General features: G+C 37.4%; 1 pseudogene; it reads right to left on the reverse strand.

Annotated features, from left to right (window-relative positions):
• Positions 1 to 5,739: 5,739 nt before the first annotated feature.
• LOC111521923 lies at positions 5,740 to 7,550 on the reverse strand (annotated as a pseudogene).
• Between the last annotated feature and the right edge of the window lie 1,753 nt (positions 7,551 to 9,303).

Below are 9,303 nucleotides of genomic sequence, written 5' to 3' on the forward strand. Positions count from 1 at the left end.
TTCCTCCTTTGCCTTCCCATTTTTAGAGGTTTTTTAAAGTACCTATTATGTATAAGACATTTAAAGAGAAATTACTGACCTGAAGGAAAAGGAAATATAATTGAACACAGACATCTTGATACAATTTTTATCAAGAATCTTCTATCAATACTTTCTATTTCTGCTTTCTCTTCTCCTGCCTCTTGCCACCCTCATTCTTGCCTCCAATTCCTGACAAATGCAGGTCATTTTGATCAGTCAAGTACACTACAGTTTTGGGTTTTCAAGCTCGAGCTTCAACCACAAGCAGGCCTTTGTGCAAGGCCAATTCTACCACTTGCCAGCAGAGTAACCCAGGGCAATTAATTAAGCCTCAGTTTCCTTATAAAAAAAATGAGAATAACAATAATAATATTTATTTCATAGTACTCTTGTGAGATTTAGAGATAATGACATAACTGTCTGGTACAGAGGTATATATAGTTCAATAAACAAAACTATGATAATAATAATCACCATAGTATATCATCATTATTAAGTCACAGTCTATATTTTACATTTGAAAACAAGATTTGGGATGATTATAGCTGCTAAAAATCATAGACAATGGAACAAAGCTGTTTATGTATCATGTGACTTTTAGTAGGGGTAGGAATGGGTAGAGGAATTATCTCACTCTATGGGAACCAATATGGGAGCATTTGACTGAATTTGAATGGGTGAGAGGCAATATTCCACTCTTCATTCTTCTAACCTTCCATGTCTCCCCTTACAATGACTAAGTAAAGTATGTCTCCTCAAATAAGAAGGGAGAGAGTTTTACGTTTAAATTTAGCCCCATGCTATAAATTTCTAACTCTACCCAGGGACATGGGCTGTTTCTGTTAAAAAGATACCACAAAAGGATCAGGCTAATGTTTTTCCAGACTGTGTTTTTGGTATGCTATTGGCACTGTCAGTCCCTATGGTTACACATTCTGTTAGCCAGAGCACTTCCTTCCAGCAAGCAGAGGTATAGGAAACAGAATGGAGGAGGCAGCAGAAAAATGGCCAGCAAGCAGTCTTGTCAGGAAAAGTAATGGGATTCAGAATGATGGATGAAAGAATGACTTGTGAAACAGAGATGGGAAAAGGCAGGAGGAATAATAACATGTTGAAAAGACTCTGGAATAAAGGGAGAAAAGAAAGCATTTACCAAAAAAAAAAAAAAAAAAAAAACATAGTGGTAGGGGTAGAAATAGTAACTAAAACAAAGACAGGTTGCAATGAATTTTGTTTTCAGTTCCTAAATTATTATGTGGAGAAGAAAGGACATTTAATTTGCAAACTTAAGACATTTGAAGCTATTTTAACGCTCAAAAATTTACTTTCTAAAATTTGGATGTTAAACCTGCCTAATGATATAGAGTCCCCATACCTCCAGCCCCAGAGAAATAGTTCTTCAGCTTTTTGGAATCATGGGACACTCTTAATAATCGAATGAGGAGTTGTAAACCCTTCTCCCTAGAAAAAAATGCACTTATAAACAAAATTTTACATGGATAATTTTAGTGGTTTATGGACATGGACACACTTGTCTATTCATGGATTCCAATATTCTCTGTTAAAGAGACTGAAATAAAATCTTTTATTCTCATTTGACTAATGGCTTTGCTGAAAGACATCACTATTTTCCGAAAGGAATAGTGACATCTTCAAATGATAAGCCTTGGGAAGAACAGCAAATTTCTACTTAATCTCAAACTCTAAAAAAAATTAAAACCTTCACCCTGTTTATGTTATAATACAAATTAAATATAACATTAGCAGGGCTGTCAGATCGACTTGACAACCTCTGCTTATGTGTTTTCTCTAAGGGCCCGACTTACATAAGAGAAAATAAAAATTGTGCATTTCAGCTGTTCTACTTTATGTAGATTGCTTGTCTAGTCAGAGGCAAGGTGTCTTCAGGAAGAACAGGGCACAGAGGATAGAAGCTGGAGGAGGCAGGGCGGAGGGAAATCAGGCCAGAGAGGGACTAGGAATTAGAGAGAAATTTAGAAACCTCCTGCACATGGCGAATAAATGGTGAACATAGGAAGTACAGACAATTAAAATCAGGAATAGCCAAAACACATAATCAATTTGATATAAGGACTTTGTACAGAGTAAATCTTAAGACCCAAAAACGAAATTTAAGGAATTATGAATTGCTAAATGCAGTGTAGGATCCTAGATTGAATCTTGGGATAGAAATAGTTCATCAGTGCAAACACTGGGGAAATCTGAATAAAGTTTATAATCCAGTGAATAGAATTGTCCCAGTGTTAGTTTCTTAATTTTCAGAAATGTATCATGATTATGTAAGATGCTGACATTAGGGGAAGTTGGGTAAAGGTTTACTGCAATTCTATTATCTTTGTAACATTTCTATACATTAAAATGATTTTAAAGCAAAAGGTTAACATTTTTAAAAAGGAATCCTGAATACAGAAATTAAAATAGATCTTGAATACATTATTAAATAATCAAATATGGTTTCAGAAAACTAAGTGCTAATCCATCCCATTTTGAAAGAAAGATTTCACCTGTTTCCTCAGCCTGCCCTGGCGTTTTGTCTTCCTGTTGTCATAGTCCCACTTTACATCTAATCTGGTTCCTTTTACCAGGCTTCATTTCACCCACAAGGAAAGAAAAATGCCTGGGTGACCATGCCTTACTTAGCCTTTCATATTCTCGATTTAGCATTTCTATTTCCTGAAGCAAAAAGATTCCTCTTTAACCTTTCTCATCAATGAAATTAATCCAGCAATTAATCATTTCTGTTCTTTTCAAGTTTGCTTCAAAATTTCAGTTCCTCCTAAGATCCTATCTATGCACATTTGGTTTAATTGGGTGGAAAAATATCTAATGTGGACTATTAAATGAATGTCTTGGTGTGTGAGCAGTAGGGGAAGAAAATGCTGTTTTTCCAATGTTTAAGGAATGATATTGGCTGACTTAATAAAAACAGATTCATTGAACATTTTTATATACTCCAATACAACAAATATGTATTGAAAGCCTTTTACAAGCCACATGATGGAAAAACAAAGATAAATGAAATCCGTAACTTCAAGGAGAGTCCATCCTAGGGAAGACACAACATAGCCTAGTAGAGAGGCAATTTCAGTGTGTTAATTGCTATTAGAGAAGTATAGTATAGGGTCTGATGGGATTGTATAAGAAAGGCATTGGGACTATGACCAAATGCACATTCAATCATTCTTTTACCAAGTTTTAAACACTTATGAAACACACTGAAATAGTGCTTTCCCATGGCTTTTTTAACAAATGCTTTTTCCCTACACACAAAGGATCTTTAAATTGTTCTACTCTAGACACAAAGCATCTGTGACATGCCATTTTCTGTGAAACACATTGTTGCATTTTTGTCTAACATGTTATTTTCCCAATGACTATTTATCAACTGCTCTATGTTTGTCTAATGAACAAAAAGTGCAAGGCAAGGAAATAAACCTCAGTAAAACAATAAAAAGGCAACCATGCATCATCGATTTAGCAGAGGAGGAAAGGAACAAATAAAAAGAGCACAGAGACTCAGTTGGTTCTGAATACCAGGAAACGGCATCTGTGTTTCTCAACAAGTAAATAGCATGAACTGTGCCAACTAGTTGGAAGCACTGAGAAAAAATTAAAAGCCAGCCAAGTTTTGATTAAAAAAAAAACTATTCAGCTGTATTCAGGTGATCCAACAGGACACAGTCACAATCAAGAGGCTAAAAAAAACAGCAGTGATAAGATTATATACACAGTACAAATTCCTGCCCATACACAGTAACTTGTTTTACCATTACCACTAATTCAACCAAGGCAAATATTTTAATATCTAGAACTACTCACCTATCAGTCAGCTTGGATTGCCATAACAAAATACTATTGACTTTGGGGCTTAAACAACAGAAGTTTTTATTTCCCACAGTTCTGATGCAAATAATGAGTAGAAAACAATATAAAATCACAGGTTAAAAAGTAGTTTCTGGATACACATCTTCTAAAAGCAATTAACTAACTGCAGCATGTCTAGAGATGTCAGTACCTTAGGCATACCTTCCTGATTATCAAAACGAATAAAGTATCCTAGGGAACCAGCCTATCACACATGATAGGAAATAATGTAGTAGTAGGATTAGGACTAGGCAAAAGGCAGTGGATGCAAACACAGTTCTAGTAGATGAATAGTATTTAAAAATCTGAGAAATAGTAACTTTCTAAACTTACATTCAAATTAAAATAAAGTATTGATTTTCTGAAGGTAGCTTTGGAAGCATATTTAAAGGCATATTATGAGAATGAGTGTGTGTGTGTGTGTGTGTGTGTGTGTATTTCCCCAGTTCGATCCTGAATGTCTGGAGTGCCTTAAGGTGGCACATTTTAACCTCTTAAATCTAGGCATCCATATTTATTATGTAGAATTGTAATTGCATCAAACTAATCTGGTTCAACTTTTATGTAACAAAGTTATGAGGTTTTTTTTCCGGTTTCCATGGACTCCAGGTTGAAGGTCAGGTAACCTGAGCATGTCCAGATGGACCAAGTGTGCGACCACAGGTGGAACCTAAGTGCTCTGACCAGGAGTGATGACTGAATTAAGAAGCAGACACCATATGGCAGGATCCAGGGGCCAATCAGATACAGTGGTGTCATCACCCCATGGCAGGATCCAATCAGATCATGCTTCTTGGCATCACCTCATTGCAAAATTCAATCATCACATCTCATTACCCTATGCTTATACAACTTGACCCAGCCCCTAGTTCAGGGAGATACTGGTTTGGGAACTATCTCAATGTTCTCCTTACTTGTTATAAGTAATAAAATCTCCTTGCTAAATGCTCCTTGGTCAGGGTCATTAGGCTTACACTCACCAAGTGACTAACCCCCCCGCCGCCAATTGTGTGAGTAACAGAATGTATTGACAAATATTTTTCCATAACTAATTAAAGTGAAATGAAGTAAAATATATAATACTTTAACAAAGAATGATTTTTAAATGTGAGAAAAGGAACTCTAGCACAAACACAAATATAGCTCACAAATTTGGACAATGTACTTAGCATCACTAGTCATCAAATTCCTCAATTGTAAAATGAGGACGTTAAAAATATGATCTCTTAAGATTCTTTTGAATTTTGAGACTACATGTCTTTTTTATATGATTGAACTTCTAAGTATAAAGACTGCAGAGACTCTTTGATTAGACAAAACATTAAGCATTTTAAAAAATATTCTAACTTAAAAATACCATTTTACTTTTTGTACCATTTACATTTTATAATTTCTCCCTTTTTTGTGATTTTCACGTTTAATGTATTACATGTAATACTATAAAAATAGATTGAAGTTTTAAGGAAAGTCCATTATTATTAAAAGTTTACTACTATGAGTCTGGGCTTTCTGACAATAAAATATACCAGAGCAAAAGCCCAAGAAAGTACAACAAAGAGGCATACTAACTGACAAAATAGCTGCTGCAACATGCCACAGGCACTTCAGGCCTAACGTTTCTGAAAAAAGCATAGAACGTGTGAATTCCCAGGAAAAAAACTGCCTCAGATCATTCGTAACAGGAAGAAATAGTAAGTGACCTCTCTAACAACACTCACTAGTAGATACTACATCTTTCCCATGGCATTTTTGTTTGTTTGCATGTTATTGAGAAGAGGGCAAGGAAAGGCACTGTTTTCTCCAGGTAGTTGTTTTTGAACAAGTGAGGGCAAGCTATACCCCTGCATCAGCACTTTGTGGCTGAAAACCCCCCTCCAAAGACTACCCATGTCAAAGCAGGTGCAGACCTCACAGCGCACTAATAATGTGTCATCATTAATGAAAGTTCTTTGTCTTAGTGCTTCCAGATGCATAAAAGTTACATAGCCAAAACCTTTTGGGTTCCATGGGATATGTGGGTCACTGGAAAGCAAGCAGCTCTGGTTTGACATGCATTATCTCTTCGTGGTTTTGCCTTACAGGTGCTTGAGACTGATCAAGGATTGTAAGACATATTGTACCTGGAAGGGCCATGGGAGGTGGCTGTCATACTCTCCTTGCATTGTGTGGACAAAAAGGGATATATAGTTTGCACAGCGCTGAGCAGTTGGTAACTGAAGGTGCAAGCGCATGCACAGTTTGTACCCAGGTTTGCCCGTGTAGAATCCAGGGCTATGAATCACAACAGGTTTCTCCTCTTCTTGACATTTCAAATGCACTCCCAATCTTCCAAATGTAAATTCCGTTGCACTGCTGTGCTTCAATGTCAGCAACTTTGTCCTCAAGGTTTCGAATGGTTCATTTGAGCTCACTTACATATATACTCTGAGTTTCCATTTCATCAGTCAGCTCCTGGATTGGATGATCTTGTCTTACAAGGCGATCCTCTAACTGGTGACTAGTTTCCTGGAAATTCCTGGCCTCTGAGATATACCCAGAGTCGGGTATAAGGCTCAAACTATGAACAGCCTGGGTCAACATTCTTGTGTGACAGGGTGCTCTCTTGTAGGCGGTGTGACAAGTGATTCCTCTGCATCTTTTCATGGCAACCAAAAGTATGGAATGTGCATGGAATTGGGGCTATAGGGCAGTCTACATCATAATATTAGGCATCTGTTCTCTGATGAGTATAGTATTGCAGTATTCACAGATGACATTTGCCAAAGGATAGTTCTGGTCCACAGATCTCTTTATCTTCAAATGCCATTGATGCAGCACAGTTGTCACAAGATACCTGTCTCCTTGGACAATCCTTCAGAATGTGAATATTAATATGGAATTTTTGAAAGGGACGTTGGCATTGGGGACAATCCATAAGAGCAAACTCACAATATGCTTGATGATCCTCAAGATGCCTCAGTTCCATCTTGTGCACACAACCTTCATTTGGACACTTTACCATCAGAGAACGAATCTCACGTTTTGCAAAACTGTCTGCAAATAGTTTATTTTCCAGCAGTATTTCATTGTCACCTGGACATTTGTGACCTGCATCCCTTATTGATTTTATGATACAGGCTTTGCGGAACCTATGGCCGCATGGCATTTGCACTGCTTCTCGTAATGCCATCAAGCAGATGGGGCATTCATACTTGCTTTCCAGGAGTGGGTCAAACTACATCATATCCCTGGATCTCCTCCATAAAGGAGCTGGAGAGGTTCCCCGTGCTGGCAGTTCCACCCACACTATCATCTTTTGTTGCAGCGCTACAGGAGCTGGCCATGGCCACACAGTAGTCACTTTCAGACTGGCTGGATCCACAGCTGTTTTCACAGTTTAGCAGACTCACAGTAACTTGATTATCACGTGCTTGCTCGAGTGCACTGGTCTGCCGAACCAGGCAGGCAGGGATCCCCGCCAGCCGCACCACTCTGATCAGCCAAGGCGCTGATAGAGGACGGACACAGACACTACGCTCCAAGAAGAGGCTGCTTGGACGTCAAACTCTGGGTCCAAGAGTGCGCCATCGCCACCTCCGCGGGCCGCCGCAGGCCGATCCCCTGCTGCGGACGCCACTGCTTCCGCCTTCTCTAATTTCTCCCATTTTAAAACATTTTTTCTCACTACACCCTGTGAGAAAGACTCCAGTCTCCACTTTGCAAATGAGAAAACTGAAGACAGGCGAAGTGATTTAGTTGAGCTTGTACCACTAGCCAATGAATAAGACTCTGATGCCCTGTTTGAACTAAATCCAGTATTGTTTCTTCACTTGTCTGATAGTATATTCTACTCTTCAGTGCACACGAATACCATTTTTTAATGGAAAATGAAAAATTATTCTTCAGTCAATTATAGTATTACTTAAGAATGTATTGAATATTTATACTCCTGTGCTGAGCTTTGGCATTATATTAATTAAATCAAAGTCCCTGCAGGATCCCTCTCTACACAATGTATAGACATGTTTGTAAAACTGAAGTTTCCAGCACTTTGCAGTATTTTCCACTCACCCACCTTACTCGTTTCTACTCCTCTTAATTTCTACCCTTTTCGTATACTATCAAACAGAAGATGCCTTCTTTGATATTACCTAGAGTTTACTTACAATTATACATTGACTTGAAGTCATGGCAAGAGGTAAACATGCAAGGGGAAGGTGTAGTATGTGATATGATTACTTCTGTGTGTGTGGCTTCTTGGTCCAGATACATGAGAACTGGTTGCTTTGTGTTGCTAAGCTAATTATAGAATAATATGGTTGGCTGAAGAATAATTTTTTAATTTATATATAAAACGATGGCACATAAAGTCTTGCTTGCATGAGCAGCTACTCAAATAAGTTATAATGATAGTGGACATAATAGAACTTCTGATGAAACATAACAATTGAACAAATAAGAATAATTCACTAAAGGAGATTTCATAACACTATACTGTCTCCATGTGATGGAAAGATCACCTTATCTTTTCATGCTAGACCACTGAGAGTTGACCATGCAGTGTACCAGTATAATTGCTACACAGTGTTTCTGCTCTTTGAAACACTAGGAGCTGAGAAAGGTTTAGAAAAACACATCCTAAACAATATTTATCTTTATTATTGATAGACAATTGAAAATATTGGGAGTTTGAGTAAAGAGTATAGCTTGGTGTTTAAGAGCACTAACTGGGGAGATACATGATATTCAAAATAATAGGCTAAGAAGGGAGATGTATTTGGCAATGAAGGACTAAATTCTGAACAAAATAAACAAGCTAAGGAAAAAGAATATTCTCTACGTCCTGGACTAGGCTGTGACTATAAGGTTAAGATAAAGGGATGGCCTGGACTTGATATATGGGTCACCAACGAGGCTATATAATTGGGAACTCTCATTCATCTTCTATTAATCATTTGTTAAAATGTATTGAGGAGAACCACATTCTATTCAAATATCTCCATATACATAAACAAAGCTTCCTAGCAGGTTTCATTTCCAAACCCTTCAGGGAAGATAATTACCTTTCTACTTAGGTGAATTTGGCAACTGAAGTCAGAAGAGTAGCTCCTTTGGAATCTTGGGGCAGGGAATACTGCTAAAAATATAATTCTTTTCTTGCCCGCAGGACCCTTTGTATTAAAATTAATTGCTCAGTTTCATTTGTGGGAAAAAAAAAAAAAAACATTTTACACTGCTGAAACACAGCTGAGAGGCATTTTTGTCAAATAATTCTTAGGCATAAGAAAAGATGTATGAAAGTGCTTTCATTAAAAGTTAAGGGTTTCTTTATTAGTATTCACTCTTTGTGGTCACTGGTTTATGGAAAAATTAAAAGGGAAAAATGAAGCAAAGGAAAAGAAAATGCTAGTGGCTGTT

This window comes from Piliocolobus tephrosceles, chromosome 9 (genome assembly GCF_002776525.5).
Source record: "Piliocolobus tephrosceles isolate RC106 chromosome 9, ASM277652v3, whole genome shotgun sequence".
In the NCBI taxonomy this organism is placed as follows: domain Eukaryota; kingdom Metazoa; phylum Chordata; class Mammalia; order Primates; family Cercopithecidae; genus Piliocolobus; species Piliocolobus tephrosceles.